The 24,920-nt window shown below is 36.5% G+C and overlaps 1 pseudogene; it reads right to left on the bottom strand.

The window, feature by feature from the left end:
• Positions 1-5,327: 5,327 nt before the first annotated feature.
• Positions 5,328-24,920, bottom strand: part of LOC125663085 (zinc finger protein 91-like) — a 40,527-nt pseudogene continuing 20,934 nt past the window's right edge.

Raw genomic sequence — 24,920 nt, 5'->3', positions numbered from 1 at the left:
AATAAAAGAATTTACATATTTGTGACTGAGTATATAAACATTCATAGAATCAGAGTGAATATGAAGCAACAGACCAGACAAATCAGCAGCTAAATAAATAATAAAAAATCAAAGGCCTGAAGGGCCTGAGAGTCGACTCGCAATTTATTGTCAACAGCAATAGGTAATCTTGAAGGAGCAAGATAGTAGTAATCAAGGATGACGAATATCGTGTGTGTGAGTTCGCATATCCATGCTTCTTTTAGCAGGATTTATACTTTAATGCATTATGCCTGTGTAAACTGACTAAATTTGACCACTGCCATTTAAATCACATGTACATATCCAACATGGATATAAAGAGTCATTGCTAACTGAAGATTGTGCTAAACAATCCACGAGTTACAAATGCTAAGACTTGGAGGAAAATCATTATGTAGTCATATAGTACTCTATATCACAACAGGAAACCCTCAAATAAGCACCACAGTGGTTGTACGAAGGTACCATCTAACAAAAAAGTTTAGCAAATCAATACCTTGAGCTTAAACTGTAGTCAATGTTACAATGACTATGCAGTTGACACCTGTAAGAAACATCGCTGGTTTTACTGTACTGACTCTCCGTGCATATTTGGAGAGTTTATTCAGCAAATAGTCATGAAATGCTACCATCAAAACAATAAAGAAAACAAGAAATGTTTGTCAAACAATAAAAACATACCCCCCCCCCCTCCCCAAATGTGGTGCAGAATTTAAAAGGGTTATACACATGCATCATTTAATTGATAATAGTGCCAAAGCAATTCAAGTCAAGATGTTGAGTGGACAATATCTTCCTATGTCCAGAATGGACTGATTCTTGGCCTTTGACCATGTGACCTAAAATAAATAGTAGTAATCTACTCCATATGATGTACCAGTGTACCAAGTTTGGTGTCAATCAAGCTACTGATTCTTGAAATGTAGGAGACAATATATTACTATGTCCAGTTTGACCCTTGATCTTTAAACATGTCACCTCAAAATCAATAGGGGTCCCGTAGAAATAGTCACATGGTTTGGGCTTTCGAAGAAGCCTCGACGGGGAGTATGATCGGTCGTAATAGACCCATTTTCAAATATTTACCATGCTTTTCCAACCTAAGAAAGCGAGATATTACTTTCTTTACTATAAAATATTTACTTACAAATTATTTGTTTCATGTTTACGAATCTATATTTGTAGTTGATATATTTATACACATGTACGTCGCATGTTTAATGTACAATAGCCTGTGACACTAAAGTCTTATTGACTTAATGGCATTATGTATTTATGCGCACTATGTTTAGATTCTTTATAAGTATTGAGGGGACTCGTTTAATTTACATTGTTATAAGAATGTGAACATTTATGTATGATTTGTCATCAAAACCCAATGAAGCTATTGAAAAAAGCAAATGAATTTTTTTTGAAGATCTTTGTGCGCGGGATTTATTTGCTGTCGGTGTAAGAATAAATCGAAAGTTTGTGAGACGTGATAAATCCGCACGCCGTTAGCAAGGAGAATCTCGCTTCGCGAGCCGACTCAAAAATGTCGATTTATGAATCACTGGGCGCACTTGTTTCATCGCTCGGATCAAGCCGGTTGATACTCCCGGAAGCGGGCAAGTAACTTGTTTTAAGTACTTTTAAGCCGCCGGTCGACCGAAAAGTAGCCCGGATCGCCCGATAAATTTAGAGCGAGCACATGGAAAACAATATGGCGGAAAATATAGATAAACATTTTCTTGCTCGTTATTTATCCATTTTTCATTCATAAAAAAGAGTTTAAATTTCAATTAGCATAAAGTAGTGAGTTAAGAGGTAAGTTTTTTTGACATTTTTGTTTCCGAATGCTGGATGATACGATCAACACCGCTTCTATGTGGAAGTTACAGCCCAGTCTGCAGTGTTTGTGAACAAAACGTTTGAATATAAAACTGATTATCAATTATGATTTTTAAACTTACATGGGTTACATTTTATGAAATCTGTTATGCAGATGTTCTTTGAAAAATACTGAATTTTTGTTTTTACATTTTGATACATATTCGGCCGATTTCCCACTCGTTTCGCAAGACAAACCGGGTCAAAAAGTCCTGTGATAAAAGTGAACCGGGTCGTCGCCCGGATTTCTGAAACAAGTGCGCCCACTGTCATCTGTTAGAAATTCCTGCTTGTAATTTCCGATGTGCATTAACCTTAGAGGTCACAAGTTCGGATAAAATTGAAAGTTAAAAACTGATCATACGTAGAACAAGCTCTTGTGTTGAGAGAAATAAACACCATATGCAGGTGATAATGGAATCTTGATAGATGAAGTTGACGATTGAGAAGCTGAAATCGTCCCGTTTATCATAAAGCTATATGATTTAAATCATAGATTGATTGAATATTGTTTAACGTCCCTCTCGAGAATATTTCACTCATACAGAGACGCCACCCTGCTGGTGAAGGGCTGGAAAATGTCGGCCTATGATCGGCGCTTATGGTCTTGAGCAGGGAGGGATCTTTATCGAGCCACACCTGCTGTGACACGGGGCCTCAGTTTTTGAGATCTCATCCCAAGGACCGCTCCATTTAGTCGCCTTCTACGACAAGCAAGGAGTACTGAGGACCTATTCTATTCCGAATCCCCACGAGATTTTAAACCGTAGAAGTTTTTGTATAAATTCTGCTTCATAAGAATATAAAAACAGGTCAGTTAACAAAGGAGCATAATTCGTGCCTATGGAAATTCAAACAAACTGTCGAAAGACTTGATCACTAAAGACTACGAAGATATTGTCAATGAGGAACTCCAGCATACTTTTAATTTCAACTTCAGAGTATTTGTGCAAGGAATCAGAGTTGTTTTAACAAAGTAATGATTGGATGACTGATCATAGATATGAATATTTCCATTTTTCATTTCTGTTGAAGAAGCAACTTTCTATGTCAAAAAGCCGTCTGTAATTTATCGTGAAGAATGGTCGTGTAAAGTGTTGAAAACTCATACGTTTTGATGTTGATTTGAGAAAAGCTTTACGATTTTAAGGTTACTAAAAGTTCTTCAGAATTTTTGAGAATCAATATTTGATTTACAGCACTTCTGGCATCTTTAGTGTCGCACAGTAAGTTTGAAGTTTCTCCTTCACAGCTGTTAATATTTTCGTGATTAAATATAGGGGCTTGGTAGAACATTTACTAGCATAATCTTCGCCTGAATGCATACATGTAATAGAGATGAAGTTCTATCGATCGCTAATTGAAAGACCGAGGTTGTCTGTATTTAAGACCTTTTAGAATAAGTGATTGGAGGTCCTCATTTTCAACTAATATCAACATTACCAGTAATGACATGTCCAGCTGGACTATAGTTAAAAGAAGACGAAGAACAAGAACACGTAGGTGGATTAAGTATACCATTATCTCTATCTAGGCACTGCAAAGTTTATAATTAACAAGAATGGTACCAACGGTACATAATACACGCGTTCGAAGCTAATATAGGGCGGTTTTCTTACACCATGATTTGTAGAACTTATCTTCAAGTAGTCAGCAATCATCAGGGTGTAGCATACGTTCCTTGCATCGTCAAAACAGACAAATCAAGTATTCTATATAATATGTCTACTTGAAATAAGGTGTATTTATGGTTCAGTCTGTATCCTGCTACTACGATATTGTTCTTGAGAAAAAGTAGACATCCTCCACTCGGTAAAAGGTGCATTTGCACAAAGTTTGACAGTCCTAGCCCCAACAGCTCGGTCTGTATCCAACCAACAAGGCTTTCATACTAATTGATAATATGACCTTGACTTTTGACCTTGATAAAAATTAGACACATTCCTCTCATCATGATGATCAAATATACCAAGTTGTAATATCCTGGAACTTACGGTTCAGTCTTTACCCTGACCACGAGGTTTTCTTTGAAGTGATACTACAACATTGACCTTCAAAATCATAATGTTTCCTCGACTTGGCATATTAAGTATATGTACCGAGTTTGGCAGTCCTAACCCCAATAGTTCGGTCTGTCTTCTGCCTACAAGGTTTACATATTCATTGATAAAACCTCGATCTTTGACCTTGAAAAATAATATAGGCATTGTTTTCTCGCAATGATGATCAAATGTATGAAGTTGAAATGTCCTGGAATTTACAGTTCAGTCTATATCCTGCTTAAAAGGTTTCCTACATGTATCATTTGATGCTACAACCTTGACCTTTGATCTCAGGCCCTGAAAAACAATACGCATCTTCCTGTTGCCATGGTGATCAAATGTACCAAATTGTAATATCCTGGAGCTTACGGTCCGGTTTGTAGCCTGCATACAAGGTTTCCCCACTGAGTAATACTATGACCATGACTTTTGACATTGAAAAGTAATAGGCATCCTCCTCTCATCATGGTGATCAAATGTACCAAGTTGTAAAATCCCAAAGCCTACATTTGAGTCTGTATCCTGCCCACAAGGTCCGGACAGATAGACGGATGACAACATATCAAAATGTTTTGTCTTCGACGAGCATATCAATAGTATGTGAAAGACATGCATGTTTTCAGTTCTGATCCAAATTCTTAACATCGCCACCTTACGGTTTCGCGAAAATCGCATATTGTGGTTGCAATATGTTTTCTTTTCGCTACATTTTATATAAATGATCACTGATATGCATTCCCTGCTCCACATATGGTGTATCTTTATTGTCGCATTAGTTATAATGTATTCAAGGTAAACAGAGTTTAATATATGCCATCTGCGAGGCCGTTGGAAAACAAAAAGAAACTTTCAATATCGTGCAGCTAACCTTCCGCAACTTTTGAAGCGATATCTGCAAGACCTGAAAAATGTTGCATCATGCAGTGGTGATGACATCGTTCATCTCCCGCACAAATGTCAGAGATCGTACCCACGCTGATAGGGCCGCGGCATCATACTTTGTCTCAAGGCAAAGCTATAGTCAGGTCAGCCTCGTTTTGAGGATTTCAATCGCGAATACGTGAAGAGAGTCTATTGTCAATATTGCAAACACTTTCGAGCGGGTAGTATGTCTTATGACAGTATGTAGTTAACTGTAGTGTCAACTTTGACTACATTAATCAAAGGGAAAGGCAATCCAAAAGATTTTTTACATGATAAATGATAGGATTAATTATATGATAAAGATTTGTCATACTATTCTGTTGATATACGGTCTAGATAAGCTTCAGTACTAATTTGAAAACGGTTTTTTTTGTTGTCATTTACTATATCAGTAAGTGATACTTTATTCATAAAAGCAACAATGTGGTTAGGGTTGTCTTTCCCTTTAAGGATAATAGTTGTACATATATCAATTATATCAATTATCGTTATTTTATTGGAGAAAATTACATCTACAAGGTTTATCACCAGTATGTAGGATACATGTGTTTCTTTAAGTTTCCTCACTGACTGTTTTCCCACATATGTATCACATTCACTGCAGATTCCACATCTTACGCGAGTATTTCATATACAATAACGATCTAATTTGCCAATACAACCTATCATTGGGCAAATGCTGTTTGACGTGTTTCATACCGATTGTTAGCTAATCAGGATATAGGGTTCACGGCGGATGTGATCGGTCGATAGGGGATGTTTACTCCCCCTAGGCACCTGATCCCATTTCTGGTATGTCCAGGGGTCCGTGTTTGTCCAACTCTCTATTTTGTATTGTATAGGAGTTATGAGATTACTGTTTGTTTTCTTCATCTTTTATACATCAAATCAGGTGACCATGAACATGCGTAACGCCTGTTAATAAAGAATTCTTCCATGTAATTTTAGTAATAGAAAATTAAAAGTGAGCAATTTCATGTCGCGAGTGATGCTCCTCGCAAAATTACGCGATAATAAATTTAGGAATCGACAGTATGTGTTGTTATGTGTTTCTGTAAGCATATCCTGCATGAAAGAACACCTTCCCACAGACTTCACATATATAAGGTTTATCACCAGTATGCGCCCTAAAGTGTTGTCTGTAAGTGCCCTGTCTGACTAAATGCCTTCACACACATATTTATTAGGTTTCTCACGAGTATGTATTCTCATGTGTTTCTGTAAGCTTCCTATTTTATTGAACACCTTCCCACAGGCTTCACATTTGGAAGGTTTCTCATCAGAATGCATCCTCATGTGTCTCTGTAACGTTCCAGTCCGACTAAATGCCTTCCCACATACACCACAAATATATGGTTTATCACCGGTATGTATTCTCACGTGTGTCTGTAAATGTGCTGTCTGACTGAATGCCTTCCCACAGACATCACATTTGAAAGGTTTATCACCAGTATGTGTCCTCATGTGTGTATGCATTGATTCTGTCCGACTGAATGCCTTCCCACAGACATCACATCTATAAGGTTTATCACCAGTATGTGTCCGCAAATGCCTCTGTAATACTAATGCATGATTAAATGCCTTCCCACATACATCACATTTGTAAGGTTTATCACCGGTATGAGTCTTCATGTGTCTCTTTAATGTTCCTGTCTGATTGAATGCTTTTCCACAGACATCACATTCATAAGGTTTATCACCAGCATGTATCCTTAGGTGTTTCTGCAAGCCTCCATCTTGAATGAATTCTTTACCACAAACATCACATATATAAGGTTTAATACCTGTATGTATCCTCAAGTGTGTCTGTAAACTTCCGGTCTGACTGAATGCCTTCCCACAGACATCACATTTATAAGGCTTATCACCAGTATGTGTCCTCATGTGTCTCTGCATTGTTTCTGACCGACTGAACGCCTTCCCACATACATCACATTTATAAGGTCTATCACCAGTATGTGTTCTCATGTGTTTCTGCAAATTTCCTGCATCAATAAACGCCCTCCCACAGATATAACACTTACAAGGTTTATCACCAGTATGGGTACACCTGTGTTTATTAAAGTCCCTTGTCCATTTGAATATTTTCCCACATACATCACATTGACATCTTTGTTCTCCACTTCCATGTGATTTTATAAATTTCTGCACATCAATTTTCTGATCTTCAGATTGAGTTGTTTCACATTCACTATGTCTGTTACCTTTTCCGTTTGCACTTGCATGCATAATGTTCATAGTACACTTCTGTAAAACTTCTGTTACACAGACACAGTCTACAGATCCGTTCCACCCATAATCTTTTTCATTTGTACTAGTTTTTGAATGTGAAGAAGACATATTCAACCCTAAAACTTGATGTTTTACTTCTAATGGAGTTGATGCACCCTTCTGAGCTAGGAGAGCTTTGTCCATTGGTTTTGTACGTTAATAGACAACCATATTAGGAAGGCCATATTCCTCTTCAGACAATTCCTGTGTCGTCTTCTGAATTTTCTACGGTGTTGTTTGTCTCTGGTATCAATGTGAATGTGACCCGTCTCTTTCAGTGTGTTGCTGTGATATCTGTAACATAAGAGTACATACCACACATTATCACATTGAAGTCGTTTTCGTTTCAGTCATTTTTTTAAATTCTGAAGTAGATATCTGATGTGTATATATATGCATTCTGCTAAGGCCAGTTACAGTCGTTTATATGCAATCTAAGAAACTCACTGTCTAATTGAAATTACGTCCTGTGATGCTTAGAAACTCAGTACCAATATTTTTTTCTTTTAAAACCAATATATTTACAGTCAACTCGTTTGATGTGGAAGGAACGCAGATACATGTAATAAATGATTAAATAAAGTGTACTAAATTACGTCATACGATGTCACATGGACTAGGGAAATATCAGAACTTGCAGTGAATTGATCTAGCAGTAGACATATGCCCTTGGAATTTGTCATTAATTCTTCCTTAAGGTAAAAGTGGAATTAAACATACACCAATGTTGGTGTTGTCCTAATCCCGTTGAGTGAAAGGTGAAGATAACGAACAGAGATCGATCTCAAGCAATACACTATTTTAAAAGAATCACTATTTTTTATACAAAGAGTTCAGAACTTTACACAATTGATCGATTGCGGTTGCTTTAAATAGAAACCCTAATGTTCAAAAGTTGTAATATTTCAATATGGCCGCTATACAGAATATCTGTTTGCGTGTTTGTTTAAAACACTACTTTTGAGGATAGGAGTTCAAAATTTTACACAATTGGTCTTTTGTGATCAAAATGGAAGCCTTAATGATTAGAATTGATAATAATTCAATATGGCTGCCATTTCCTTCACTAGTGCTCATTAGTATTACATTTATACATGTTTTCAAATGAGTTCATGGGAATTGATGATAGATTACAATTTTTGATACATGTATAAATGAATTTATTTACTTAATATATCAAAAATTGATAAAATTCAATTGAGCATTTAATTCAGAAATCAATGAAGACCATTTTACATTTTACATGTAACAGTAACACACGCGGACTATCGTACCTGAATTGTCCACAGTAAAAGCATTTAGCAAATGATAAACATAAACAGGTCCATAGCTCTTACCAGTCACCTCAGCTAAATAAGTCCCAAAGGATATGAGATCTAGAAAAAAATCCTTGTTCTCAATTCTAATATTTAGCTAAAGTATAAAAAAAGATAAGCTTTTAAAACTTAAATGCCCTTCAAAGTGCCAATACTGATGTTTCGTATTTTCTTTCAGTCCGTTAATTTGAACATTCACATAATGTTATAAACCTTTTCAATGAAGTGCCCAAAAGATTTCAGATATAAACGGAGTTCGAACCAAAACAAAAGTAAGATACGCTGCAACGTGCAGTATAGCAATCTGTTAGAGGGGGTTTTAATAATATTTAGCGCGGATTCTCACAATCCCGACTCTAGAGTGAGAGTAAACACCAAGATGGGACTGACAAACCAGTAAAATATAAATCTGATAAGCCAGGATTAAGGTAGCTTATTATACTAAAATGTTAATTAATGGCTCGTTAATACATCTCTTATGATTGATTCATTATTGTTTAACTTCCCTCTCAAGAATATTTCACTCCTATGTAGACGTCACCATTGCCGGTGAAGGGCCACAAAGAAGATGGGTGACTTTATTGAGTCGAGAACCCACAGAGGGGCAAATATCAAAGTTAAAATTGAAACTCTCCAGAAAAAGAAAAATCAGTATATGCACCCAAGGGTGCATGAGCCGAGTTGCATGGGATACATTGTAAAGTCAGGAATGATGTGGCATATTTATAATTGTGAAGAACTAATTTCAGTTTTAAACTTTTCGAGTTACTGTCCAGAAACCATATTTGTCTGAAGTTTTCAATCTATATTCGGTCATTGTGACTTTGACCTTTGTTCTCCAAAATCAATAGGGGCCTTGCTTTGCTGATATCCAACAATATATCCAAGTTTCATTTGATTCAAATTAAAAATTTTCGAGTTATCCTCTGGAAACCAAACATATGTTTGGAATTTCAAATCTATTTTCGGTCACTGTGACCTTGATCTTTGACCTATTTTCTCCAAAGTCAATAGGGATCTTCCTTACCTGGTACATAACAATATCTTTAAGTATCATTTGATTCGGATTTAAACTTTCGGAGTTATCATCCGAAAACCAAATTTTTCGGAAATTTTCATTATATATTCGGTCACTGTGACTTTGACCTTTTTTCTCAAAAATCAATAGGGGTCTTCCTTACCTGGTACCCAACAATATATCAAAGTTTCATTTGGTTCGGATATAAACTTTCTAAGTTATCATCCGGAAACCAAATTTTTCTGAAATTTTCATTGTATATTCGGTCACTGTGACTTTGACCTTTTTTCTCAAAAATCAATTGGGGTCTTCCTTACCTAGTACCCAACAATATATCAAAGTTTCAATTGATTCGGATTTAAACTTTCTGAGTTATCATCCGTAAACCAAATTTTAGGGAAATTTTCTTTCTATTTTCGGTCACTGTGACCTTGACCTTTGACCATTTTTCTCCAAAATCAATAGGGGTTTTCCTTACCTGGTACCAAACAATATATGAAAGTTTCATTTGATTAGATTGTAAACTTTTCGAGTTATCATCCGGAAACCAATTGTTGACGTCCAACCGCCCACCCGCCCGCATCACCAAACCAATAGCCGAGTTCAACTTCGTTAACTCGGCTAAAAATTCGCATTCTAGTTAAAATAATCAATCCATAGTTTCCAAAAATGCTTTTTCGATGTGCCCATTTCAAAGGAACATTGCAAAAAACCTAATTAAAATCATCTATACACGAAAAATGCACAAAATAAGAGTAAATTTGCCTTTTCCAAGCAGATTTTCATATGGAGTGGGCCAAGTCTCTATTGTGAACTAAGTAAAATATGTGTAAAATGTTTTGTAAATAAATGAATGAAGACTTGACCCACTCTATGAAAAAAAATTACTTCTTGTGTTTAACTTTTGTCCTATTATCAAGAAAATTTCTGTTTACAACGGATGACTTTAGATAGCTTGGAATTCCGGAATTCTTCATAAGATGGGTAGCCGAGGTGGTATAGCGGCAATCTCACTGGAGTTTTGGACAAGCCTAGATTGCACATCCGTGGTTCGAATACCAATTTTTCCTACTTTTTTTTTATTAATGAATAGACTTCCCATTATTATTTGTCTCTGGCATTTTATGCTAAGTTTATGCAGTCTTAATGACGATCGCAAGTAATAGATTCCAACATGCAGCTAGTGAATAAATGTAAACAATTATGGGGCCTTCTGTGAAGTATGGATGTTTATGTAAACGACACGTTGAAGGAAAGTTAAAGAGAACAATTTCAACAATGCTTAAGAAGTTACTTGAAGAGATCATGACAAAGGCTAAATATGCAACCAACTGGTGCAGACTGCCTAAAGGCACAGTGAACTACAGTTTAGTATAAAAACAAAAGCAAATAAAGTGTTTGTGTCTGTCCCATTCGTATTTGCTGGGAAATCTAACAGCAAATGTGCGTTCTGTAACTGTAGAACGGCCTCAGAGTTGTACCAAAAGAGGCGAAAACTGGTATCATATTCGGTATAATAGTACCAGTAGGTTGTAAATGCTGTTCAAAAACATTTGTTGGGGAAAACTGAATCCAAATCAAAGCATTAATACTGAACAATACAGAAAACGCTATTCCACATTTGATTTACACCACAAAACATGTGGTTTGTCATTAACATCAGTTAATATGTCAATGGAAATGCGGAGAACATACAGTTGGATGTTGCAAGCATATATGTAATGTCATTTGGTACCTTAGATAATCCAGGCATCAGTGTAATTATGTCTGTTAGTTAAAAACCGCTTAATGTCAGATATACATGATGCTGCCTGTGAAGCAAGTTCTGATGAAGATTTTGATTTAAAAATTGTGGACAGCATTTTAGTACGATACTGTATCTAATGTAACTACGGGTACTATCAATGCGGATTTTAAACTCCCGATTCGCGACCGGTGCCAAATCATGAATAGGCTTATTGTTCGCCATGTTCACCCATCTTCTTTTAGACCTATGCTCGGTGCTTATGGCCTTTGAGCAGGGAGGGATCTTTGTCGAGCCACACTTGCTGTGACACGGGACCTCGGTTTTTTGTGGTCTCATTTAGTCGCCTTTTACGCCAAGCAAGGTGTATTGGGGACCTCTTCTAACCAAAATACCCACGAGACAATCTATGCTTTCATCATTGAAAGGGATACAATCTCTCTATTATTTTATATCATTTTTTTCTGATTTTTCCCCGGAATGATAAACAAGAGGCCGAATGACTAAATCGCTCACCTGAGTCACCTTGGCCGATATTTAAAGATTTCCCCTACATATTCGCATGTAAAACTCTGATCCTTATTGTGGCCCCAACTTATGATTTTACAAACTTAAATTTGCATTATATCAGAAAGCTTTCATGACAAGGTAAACTTTTCTGGCCCAGTGGTTCTTAGAGGATTTTCATTACATATTTTTAGGTAAAACTTTCATCCCCTATAGTGACCCCACCTTACCTCCGGGGCCCGTGATGTTTATAAACTTGAGTCTGGCACCATGTCGGGAAGCTTTTAACTTCTCTGGCCCAATAGTTCTTGAGAAGATCTTTAAAGATTTTTTTGTATATATTTGAATGCAAAACTTTGATCTCCTATTATGTATGCTCCAACCCTACTCCTAAGGGCCATGATTTCTTTTTTTCATACTAGAAAATGTACTATGCCAGGAAGCTTTCAAGTAAATATAAACTTTCCTGGCCCAGTGGTTCTTAAGAAGATCTTAATTATGTCCCCTGTATATGTGTATTTAAAATAATAGATCACCCATAGTGGCCCCATCCTACCCCAGGGGGCCATGGTTTTAAAAAACTTGAATAGGCATTATATCAGGGAGCTTTCGTGTAATTTTTTCTGGCTCAGTGGTTCTTCAGAAGATTTTCTCTATGTACTCTTGTGTAATTTTTTGATCCCCTATTGTGAGCCAACCCTATCCCTGGGGGGCATGGTTTTAAAGAACTTGAATCTGTACTACGTCAGGAAGCTTTCATGTAAATATAAACTTTTCTGCTCCAGCGGTTCTTGAGAAGAATTCAAAAGATTTTCCCTATATATTTACATATAAAACTTTGATCCCCTATTGTGGCCCCATTCTACCCCCGGGGGCCACGATTTTAACAAACTTGAATCTGCTTTATGTCAGAACGCTAGGGCCCCATTCTACCCCCGGGGGCCATGATTTTAACAAACTTGAATCTGCTTTATGTCAGAACGCTTTCATGTGAATTCGTATTTCCTCGCCCAGTGGTTCTTGAGAAGATTCCTAAAGGTTTTCCCTATATAATTTGTAAGCAAATCTTTCATCCCCTATTATGGCCCATTCTACCCCCGGGGGTCATGGAATTAAACTTGAATCTGCACTCCGTCAAGAAGCTTTCATACGAATTTCAGTTCTTTTGGCCCAGACTCTGAGGTGAGCTAAAAAGGTATTTTTTTTCCAAAAAAAAAAAAAAAAAAAAAGATTATATTATATAGTCTAAATTTCGCCGTGATTTGGTGCATGTTATGAATATCTAATAAAGCATGCCTAAAAGACTCTGAGATAAACGTTCTATTTATTTAAAGAAAAAAATATTCATGAAAATCGAAAACGTTATTTGTTAATATTTTCTAAATCTACAGATAAAATCTTCAAAAATCACTAAAAACGCATCAAAGATACGTATGGCCGATTTGCAGTTTGAAAAATTATGCACGCTTGCATTCACGAAGTAAAAACATGCACGTATTTAATATAGCTTATAAGTATGAAGCTTTGAATGGCCGCAAAAGGTATTTAGTGTGATAATGACCTTGACCTTTGGATTTCAAAAGCAACACCAATCTTGAATGTCATCATGATTTGAAATCTGATAAACCTGCACCAGCAAGTACATGTATAAAAGTTAAAGGCAAGCTCAAATCTACAGTATACATGTATAGTGAAATAGAGACCTTGACTTTTTGACCTCAAAATAAATAGGAACCTTCCCCTTTTGGATGTGATCATGCTATGTAAGTCTCACAAAGATGCACCAAAAAGTATGAAAGTTCGAGACCGGATGATACGTGACGACCATTTGTGGTGTACCTTTCGTATCGTCGCTCGGTGACCGAATGTGCCATGAGGATGAACATAAATGATCGTGAATTTCAGGCCATACCCGAGCACGAATGGTTGCCACCCAAGCTCCTTGTCCCAAACACCAACTTTTGCAAAAACGGTGTGTGTTCATGTGTTTGTGTGTTCGTTCATGCATGTTTAAGTGACGGTGTGAGTGTGTGCGCATGTGTATGTGTGTGCATTCATGTGTAACAAGAGATGTTTGTAAAACACACATGCCCCCCCCCCCCCATGTTGCAAAACTGAAAAGGGTTATACACACACATCATTTAATTGATAGTAGTATCATCAATTCAAAATATTGAGCAGACAATATCTTCCTACGTCAAGAGTGAATTGACCATGTGACCTAAAAATCAATAGGGGTCATCTACTCCTTATGCTGTACCAGTGTACCAATTAAATTTGGTGTCAATCAAGCAAATAATTTTTAAAATATAGGAGACAATATATTACGATGTTCAGTTCAACTATTGACTTTTGACCACAAAATCAATATGGGTCATCTTTTCCTGAAGATGTACCAGTGTACTAAGTTTGATGTCCATCAAGCAAAAGGGTTATCAAGATATTGAGTGGACAGTATATTACTATGTCCCCTGTTTGAACCTTGACCTTTGACCATGTGACCTCAAAATCAATAGGAGTCATCTTCTCCTAAATATACACCAGTGTAGTTTGAAGTCTGTCAAGCAAAGGGTTCTCAAGATATTGAATGGACAGTATATTCCAATGTCCAGGTTGACCCTTGACCTTTAAACATGTGACCTTAAAATCAATAGGGATCATCTTATCATGAAGATGTACTAGTGTACAAAGTTCGATGTCGGTCAAGCAAAGGGTTCTCAAGATATTGAATGGACATTATATTCCTATGTCCAGTTTGACCCTTGACCTTTGACCATGTGACCTCAAAATCAGAAAGGATCATCTTCTTCTAAAGATGTACCAGTGTACTAAGTTTGATGTCTGTCAAGCAAAAGGTTCTCAAGATATTGAGCAGACATTATATGCCTATGTCCAGAGTAGATTGACCCTTGACCTTTTGACCTGAAAAACAATAGGGGTCCTCTTCTACTCATAACCCACATATGAAATATCATTATCATCAAGTGAATGGTTCTCAAGATATTGAGTGGACAACATGTGGTCTACTGACCGACCGACAGGTGCAAACCAATATGCCCCTCTTCTTTGAAGTGGGGCATAATAAAGTTTGTTTTGCTATACACATGCACACATTTATGACAAAAGCCAAGTATGATACAAAGCCAACAAACAAAAAACTTGGACATTTCTGGATGGAATTTGATGTGAATTTATTTTGCAAACACAGGAGTCACAACATGAGATATCTTATATGTTTTATAAGATATCTTACAAAAATTTTATATATAAAGATATATTCTTTACTAAGATATCTCAAAAAAATATTAGCAAATGACACATTCAATTTTCATATTTTCTCAATTTAAAACATTACGATGTCTATCTGAGCCATTTAAGCATATTTTCTTAGATATGGAGCTCATGGCAGGTGTGACCGGTCGAGAGGGGGTGCTTACTCCTAGGCACCTGGTCCCACCTCTGCTGTGTTCAGCGGTCCGTGTTTACCCGACTATATATTTTGTATTTTTTTAAAGAGTTATGGGATTGATCGCTGTTCATTATCCTCACCTTTCATATTCATATCATGCATCCAATCTAAGCGAAATTTGGACTAAAGCTGCAGTATCTTATTTGCAAACAAAGCACCTTTTTCATCATTCCTGGATAAATTACCAATAATAATATTAAATACTTTAGAGCTTGTATCACCCTGTCGATGGTGAAATCATACTCCAAAAGAGGTGCGGATATTATATCTTATGACAGCATCTAGTTAACATTTCTTTCAACTTTAACTATATTGATTAAAGGCGCTGATTCACGATTTCCCTAAAATTTTTGTTTTTCACTTTTAATGATCAAAATCCAGTGTCTAATTGTCTAATGTGTTTAAAAGATTTCATAAAAAATAAAGGTTATACAATAGCACAGCTCATTTTAGCGAGCTTATTATTTGTTTCGTAAACAAAGATTGCTGCATGTTATTGTTCACGAAATTTTCAAAAGAAATGGATATCGATCTAAGTTTATAATTTTATCTTTCACATTTCAAGTATTCTTTTGGTAAAATGTGTCATCTAGGATAACATTTGTGACTATGCAAAATTAAGATGCTTTACATTAGGCCAATTCAACTTAATTGATAGATTATCATCCCCGCCCATCCCTCAAAAGTTGGCCCGCCTCGAATTTTTTATACATGTATTGCGAAACTTGCGATTGCCGGAATATTTTCATGTCCGACTATGGTATTTACACTTGTTGTTTACATTTCCGGTATAGGAACGTGAAAAGTCACGTGAAGAAAATAGATTTATAAATATGGTTTTCTTAATTTCTCGCGTTCTTACAGACGTAAATCTTAAAGAAGTTAGGTATAATTCTGTTATATCCTTAAATTAAAGATTAACCTGGAATTAGTGTATGAAAATAGCATAGATTGATATCCATCTGCCATTAAATGATGCAGATCTGTTGGGGGGGGGGGGGGGGGGGGGGGGGGGGGGGCTCGCTTCTCTTTAATATTTTTCTCAGAAAATAAAAATCAAAAAAAAAAATAAAATCCTCCCACCCGCCCCATACTTTTTGCTGACCCTGGATGATAATCTACTAATTAAGTTGAATTGGCCTTATATAGGATTTGTGAGATTGATCGCTGTTTGTTGTATTCACCTTTCATGTAAAATTGGGGAAATATGCTTTGCCCCATTTTTAATTTGCCATAGCTGAAGCTTTTCTAATCAAAATTTGTGCCTTGTCTGTTAGTGTAAACTTTTCACATTTTCATCTACTCCAAAACCACTGGGCCAATTTCAACCAAACTTAATTGGCAGAAAGCATCCTTGGATGAAAGGGATTCAAATTAATCAAATGAAGGACCATGTTCCCTTCAAAGGGGAGTTAATCACAAAAATAGGGTTGGGTCATTTTAAAATTATCTTAAGAACCAATGGTCTAAAAATGCTTTAATTTACATGAAAGCTTCCTGAAAAAGTGGAGATTCGAGTTTGTAAAAATCATGACCTTCGGGGTTAGGGTGGGGCCACTATAGGGGATCAAAGTTTTACATGCGAATTTCATGTACAATAGGGAACCAAACACAATGCATACTTGGAGGAAATTTGTTGATATGAAAGGTCATACCCGTCTACAAGGGAATATGATAATTTGTGAATTTGTAGTCAATTTTAATAATCAAGGTTGATAATTAATGAATTTTTAGGATGCCTGAATCTAGTCTTTGTTTACCTAACACAGATATAAGGCTACAATATGGCTTTAATTCTTGCATTCAGAAGGTCAACATTTTGGCTGTCAACATTAAATGAGTTATAGTTTTAATGTTTAACATCAAAAATGAAAAAAATAATAAAAATTTAAAAAACCGTGAACAAGTCCCTTAAGGATATTATCTGTATATTAAATAAATCTATAAGGCTATAATTTTTATTGGAGAATATCACATTAATCACCAGTATGTGTCCTCTTGTGTTTCTGCAAGTTTCCTGTCTGATTGAATGCCTTCCCACAAATATCACATTTAAAAGGTTTATCACCAGTATGTGTCCTCATGTGTGTCTGTAAGTTTCCTGTTACATTGAACACTTTCCCACAAACATTACATTTGTAAGGTTTATCACCAGTATGTGTCCTAAAGTGTATCTGTAAGTGCCCTGTCTGACTGAATGCCTTTCCACAGACATCACATTTATAAGGTTTATCACCAGTATGTGTCCTCATGTGTGTTTGTAAGTTTCCTGCATGACTGAATGCCTTCCCACAGACATCACATTTATAAGGTTTATCACCGGTATGTGTCCTCATGTGTCTCTGTAATATTCTTATCTCACTGAATGTCTTCCCACAGACATCACATTTATAAGTATGTGTCCTAATGTGTTTCTGTAAAGTTCTTTTTTCAGAAAATGCCTTCCCACAGACACCACATTGATGGGGTCTAACTCCAGTATGTGTCCTAATGTGTTTCTGTAAGGTTCCTTTCTCATAAAATGACTTCTCACAGACATCACATTTATAAGGTTTATCACCAGTGTGTATCCTCATGTGTATCTGTAAGTTTCCTGCCTGACTGAACGCCTTCCCACAGACACCACATTTGAAAGGTTTATCACCAGTATGTGTCCTCATGTGTGTCTGTAAAGTTTTTTTTTCATAAAATGCCTTTCCACAGACACCACATTTATAAGGTTTATTACCAGTGTGCGTCCTTATGTGTCTCTGCAAGGTTCCTGTCCGTCCGAAAGCTTTCCCACAGACATTACATTCATAAGGCCTTTCACCTGTATGTATTCTCATGTGTTTCCATACGCTTCCTTTCTCATTAAAAGCCTTCCCACAGACATCACATTGAAAAGGTCTCTCACCAGTATGTGTTCTCATGTGTTTCTCCAAGTCCCCTGTCCCATTGAAGGCCTTCCCACAGACATCACATCTATAAGGTTTTTCACCAGTGTGTGTCCTCATGTGTTTCTTCAAGTCCCCTGTCTGAGTGAAAGCCTTCCCACATACCTCACATTTATAAGGTTTATCACCAGTATGCATCCTCATGTGTCTCTGTAAGTGACCCATCCGACTGAATGTCTTTCCACAGACATCACATTCAAAAGGTTTATCACCAGTATGTGTGCCCATGTGTTTATTTAAGTCCCCTGTCCAACTGAATGCCTTCCCACAAACATCACATTGAAAACTTTGTTCTTCACCTGCATGTGTTTTTATAAATTTCTGTAAATCATTTTCCTGATCTTCATTTTGACTTGTTACACAGACAGCTTCCGCACATTCACTATGTGTGTTACCTTTTCCATTTGCACTCGCAAGCATAATTATCATAGTACACTTCTGTAAACCTTCTGTTACACAGATCGAATCAATAGACTCATTACACCCATTGTCTTTTTCATTTGCACTATCTTTTGAATGTGAAGAAGACATATTCAACCCTAAAACTTCTGATGGAGTTGATGCACCTTCTGAGCTAGGAGAGCTTTGCCTACTGGTTTTGTACGTTAATAGACAGCCATCTTAGGAAGGTCATGCATTTTCATTCCTCTGTATGCACGTTAAGTAAATCCATTGTTGTCTTCCGGAGTTTCTACAGTGTTCTTAGTCTGGTATTAATAAAAACGTGATTCGTCTCTCTCAGTGGGTTGATGGGATTCTGCAACATATAAGTACATACCATACATACTCATAGTGAAGGAGTTTTTCTTTTAAAGACCCCATTTTACACCCACAGCCACACATCCCTCAAAATTTACCTGGCCTAGGAAAAAAATAGATACCACTTGTCATTAAATACGAGAGAATAGATCAGGCTTTGTCCGACAAATTCGACCAAACATGTTAACAGGGCACCTGCACTCAGATGTTTTAATAGCAACTAACTCCAGATGCATCTACCACAAAAATAAGTTTGCAATATTTATTTTTCAACTTATGAGTCGATAATTTACCTGAATTAAAGATTCAAATAATAGAAATAAATCACTCACAGTCAAATCAGTTCTCAAAGAAAATGTCATCAAAATCCATCTTACAAATTAGAAGTGATTCAGGGATTTGGGATCAAGAAAAACAAGAAGGTCACATAGTAGCATCACCAGCTTTCATACAGGTCTACATGTACTTTCTACATGAAATTCCTTCTCAAGCATGATTTGAAGAATGCCCAGATTGCCTAGAATTGTCAATCATGCGTTAATTGTAGCGAGAACAGTTCTGGTGAACCAATACACCCCAAAAGAGGCCCATGGGCCACATCGCTCACCTTGGTCATTTCGTTGTTCAGCTATTGGGATTTTAAAGATTTTTTTAACAATCTTTATTTTCATGAAACATTTTTATCCACCTGACCCTAACCTAGTCCAAAATGATCACATCAATACTGTTGGTTTCTTGGTTGTACATTGTTTAACATCCCACTTGAGAATTTTTCACTCGTATGCAGATGTCACCGATGCTGGCGAAGGGCTGTGGAATTGAGGTCTATGCTTGGCGTTTACGGCCTGTCAACAGGGAGAGGGATCTTTATCGCGCAACACCTAATGTGACAAGGGACCTCAGTTTTTGCAGTCTCATCCGAAGGATCACCCCATTAATTTTAGTTGCCTCATACAACAAGCATGGGGTACTGAGGACTTATTTCAACCTGAATCCCCACAGGGTCATCATAACTGAAAAGTTGCCTCAACACCAAAATGACTAACATGATCTTGCTGATCTGGATAAAACCAAAATCACAAGGTCATAGATCTTGGTATGATATGAAAAAACCTTGCCAAAAGAAATCTGTATACAAAACATGAAAGCTCCTTCTTAGATAGTTCAGGAGACATAGAATAGGTCAATTTTTTTCATCTAGAGTAATAACATGTAAATTTTCCAGGTCAAGGTCACATGGTCAAACACTAAATGCCTTGCCATAATGAATCAATCAACAAAATATCAATTAAACACTATCTTAAATATTTCAAGACACATTGAATACATGCACATGTAGGTCAGGTTTTTAAAAACAAAAAGTAGGTCAAAATCAAAGTTCAAAAGATCAAACACCATTATTTCACGAGGCTTTGTCACTTGCACTATTTCATGAAGCTTTCTTATAATTTTAAACTTTTGGAAAAGAATTTTAAAGATTTTCCCTGTATATCTGTATGTAAAGCTTTGATACTTTATTGTGGGCCCATCTCGAGGCCACAATTTTAACAAAATTGAATCTGCACTATACAATGTACCAGAGAGCTGCCATGTATATTTGAACTTTTCTGGCCTATAGTAATTCCTGAGAAAAGATTTACCACAGTGGTTCTTAAGAAGATTTCTAAAGATCTTCCCTATACATGTATGTCTGTATGTAAAACTTTGATCCCCTATTATGGCCCATCCTACTCCTTGGGACTATCATTTTGACAAACTTGAATCTGCACTATATGTCAGCAAGATTTTATCTATATTTGAGCTTTCCTGGCCCATTGGTTCTTAAGAATTTGTTTTTAAATGACCCCACCCTATGATTTTTATGATTATCTCCCCTTTGAAGGCAGCATGGTCCTTCATTTGAAAAAACAATTGAATCACCTTTACCCATGGATGATTTCTACCTAGTTTTGTTGAAATTGGCACAGTGGTTCTGGAGAAGAATGAAAAGGTGGAAAGTTTACAGACAGATGGATGGAGAGATGACAAACAAAAGATGATCAGAGTAGCTCACTTAAGTTTTCAGGTCAGATGAGCTAACCATAGTTCAAACCAAAGTCAGACAGCACTCAAAATTTCCAAATCTCAAAAATTGCAAGATTAATTATTAAATTGTTGAGTGTATTTTCGTTCCTAAAATCGTACGCCTTCTGCCTGAAAATCGCTTTGGCAGTATGTCAGGAAGTTGCAAGTATTAAATCTGAACTTTTTGGCTCAGTGGTTCTTCAAAGATTTTACCTATATATCTGTTTGTAAAACTTTTGATTCCCTATTATGGCCCCATATACAGAGTTGTGGAAAACATTTTTAGATAGCCAGTCATTCGGACTGACGAGAAGGCAACATAAGCCAGTCCGAAATAAATTAAGCCAGTCCGAAATCTAAAGTCACAAAATTAAAAAAGAAAAAGAAAAAGGACACAACATTTATTTCCTTTATTAAACATCGTTATACTTCATTATTACATTTACTCAGTCTCCATTTCTATGCTTGTGAAATCTCCACAGCTCCTCGGTTAAGAACAGAATTTTCATGATCTCTTATAGAAGAGTACCTGTAGACTGTATTTTATTGAGGCGACGATAAAATTTTGTAAGCGGTTATTTGGTATGCAGCTGGCAGTCTGTCAATGCAAATACTGCATGCCATTTTAACACCATCGAATTTCAACCATTCCCGTCCCTCTGTCCAATTGTGTTTGAATTCGCTTTGTCGAGATCTTTCGTATTTAACCTTGTCTTCATCTGTTAGTTTACATTTTTTACTTGGTTTCGCTCCAGCTGTAAATTTAATGGGCCACACGGCCATGCTTGTTTCGCTTTCATCAGCCTCGATCTCGTTTACGGAAAACAGTATTACGCAATCGCATTTTAGTTTTACAAGATAATTGCACTGAAAAATGCGCCGATGCTTGCAGGAAACAAAAAAAAACAACCAAAACCAGGCCGGTCATTTGGACCGACATCAATGGCGTTTATACCGGTCGCAAACATTTTTAATCGGTTTTGCCGGCATGAATGGCAGTTTTCCACAACTCTGCATATATATACCCCTGGGGGCCGTAATTTTAACAAACTTAAATTTTCTGGCTCAATGGTTCTCGAGATTTTAAATGAACCCACTCTATTTTGACATTTTTGTGATTATTTCCCCTTTTAAGGGGTTTGATTTGAAGAAACGTGAATCCACTTCACACAAGGATGACTTGTGCCAAATTTGATTGAAATTTGATCAGATTACCCAAGTTTTTATGTTAACTGCATATGCAACATTATGAGGACGCGTGAATTCAAGTACCTTTACATATTCATCTCGCTGTATTTGGTTTAAGTGATACAAATTGTTTATTCTACTCCTTTATACATGAATGAAATTTTGTGATCATAAGATGATTATTGCTTTCTTTTGAAAATCAATTTTTTTCTGCTTGCAAAAATAGCTAGTTTCCAGCATACACAGGTTCAATTTCTGATTTATTTCTGTTCATATCCAATTTTTTGTAATCTTTGCAATAATACCGGGGCAATTTGTGGTACAGCTTGATAGCTAGCATTACTTGGATTGATTGATTGATTGTTTTGATATTTTCCACCACACTCAACAATTTTGCAGTTATCTGGTGGCGCCCAGTTTTTATAGGTGGAAGAGAGAACCCATGCAGACACAATGTACCTGGGAAGAGACCACCGACCTTCCGAAATTAAACAGGGAAACTTTCGCACTTACTGACGCGAGCGGGATTCGAACCTGCGCCGACCAGAGGGGAAAGACCATGTTGTTTTGAGCACTATGCTCTAACCACTCGGCCCTACTTAGATGATGGTAAGGCCCTTAAAACTAAAATGCGCTATAAAGAATGCACCTGTGCAGTGCTGGAAAGTGTTACATGTGGTAAATGTTTGATTATTTGACCAGTAATCTTTGAGTATCTAAAAAACCTTATCCTTTTGTTAATTGGCATGTCCAAGAAATTGACACCGCAGGTATGTGATATTTCGTGAGTCAATCTCAAATGTTTGTGACGATTTTCCTGTGTCAACCAGCAACATGGATTGTAACAAAGAGCAAGACATGAATGATCAAATTTTAACTGAAGAATAAAAATTATTTGTCTTTTCTTTGTCTTTTCTTTGTCTTCCTTTTTTTTTTTTTTTTTTTTTGAAGAGTAAAACTAAATGCAAAGAGATTAATTGATATGTGCATAAGATGGACCCCTTGTGAGAGAATTAAGCTAAATTTACTACATACCTTACTAAAATTTTCTTTAACTGTTTAGTGAGGCCTATAGTTGAAATGCAATGCAAGTAACTGACCAAATGCTATATTAAAAGTGTACGCCTTCAATAAATTAGGATATTTCTGAGTGCTAGGATGCTGTTGATTTACAAATATCTTCATAATAATCTTGACAACTAAACCAAGCAAGACTTGTGCCTCCATTTTCAATTGGTTTATATTCCGTGTGAAATAGACACTTATAATTCCATAAGAAGGGCTTAGCAGTGTCAAACGTTCTGCTGATTTTAATTTGAGAAAGATAATTTTAAAACCACACATGGGTGGATATGAAATTTGCGGATTTTGACCTTTTTTTTTGAAAATCGAAAAAAATTAGTCGGCGGATCCGTAAAAACGAAAAATAAAATTTCTCTCGCCTTATCTAAAATGTCCAAGAGCCATGTGGACAAAACTTGTTAGCCCACATCTCATGAAATATAATGAGACATGTGATCATACAACTCATGTGCTTTTAATTCATTATACCGTGTGAATTAATTAATGCATAGTAATATTCATAGAGGTTGAGAATAGGTTTACACAATTTTTTATAAGATGCGTATATATACTTTACCACAAAAACATTCATTATATTATTTGTATTCCAATATGGAACTTTCGGGATATGCCGGAACGACCGATTATATTTGACGTTTATACACCACGGTCACGTGATAATAACCAATTGTAGGGCAAAGCTGACATCGATACATATGGTGTTTCGCTAACTGACGGTCCGTAAAAAGCTATGCGCAGTCCCACGATGACGATCCAAGTCATTATTGGTGCTTATAGTACCTGGGTGTAAATTAGATGGAAGGGAAAAGGCGCATTTAGACGCGTACCATTGGATGCAACGTGAAGTTTTACCGATATCCACAAGATGTTCCCTAGATTTATTTCCCGCGCCGACTCGCATAATTTAATCAATTGTATTTTCCTTTAAAATGGTTGTAGTGATTCCTTTCTTTCAAAGATAGCATTTAAATGCAAGAAATTGATAGCAATTGAAATATTCCATGTTTGTTTACTTAGTTGTTATTGTAATCCGGAAGTGACATGCCCTACAATTATGTTCAACGCGCGATAAAAGTCAGAGTAGATCCGTATCTCGAAAGTCCCGTATTCCAATATTCTTTTAAATTTGTTTCATCAGCAACACTGCTTTCTTTGTACTAACGTTTACTTACATTTTCATATCCCTACGTTATAATCATCGTAAAGACTGCAATCGTACTCTTTTTTTTCCGGCAAGCTCAAAACTTTCAGCTGTTTTGACATCATGAGTGATATTGTCAATCGACTGTCATAGTAAAATTGCGCATGGTTTACTTTCGTTTTAGAAAAAGTCTCCAAAACGCTTTAAATTAAGCTTGTAAATATCTGTCGAAAAAGAGTCTGGTTGTTAAAGATATAATGATTACCAAACCCGATACAATAATGACCAATTCCTGTTCAGAGAAATCACTAGCCATATGGGCGAGCCAGGCAGCGAATTTAGGTCCCCACAAAAAATCTTACTCGCAATTGGAGTGGGGCGAGCACCAAGTCTAAACCCTATTAATAATCTTATTGTGGGAAATATGGTGGACGAGTCTGCATTTCAAATTGATGGTCTATATTTCCGAAAAAGCACGCATATTAAATTGATATGGGATAATTTAAATGTTACGACGATTTCGTAAGTGAAAAGGCACTTTTTCCCCCTATTGTGGCCCCAACCTACC

The sequence above is a fragment of the Ostrea edulis genome, chromosome 8, assembly GCF_947568905.1.
Source record: "Ostrea edulis chromosome 8, xbOstEdul1.1, whole genome shotgun sequence".
NCBI classification, from domain to species: Eukaryota; Metazoa; Mollusca; class Bivalvia; order Ostreida; family Ostreidae; genus Ostrea; species Ostrea edulis.
This window is presented reverse-complemented; position numbering and strand designations above follow the sequence as displayed.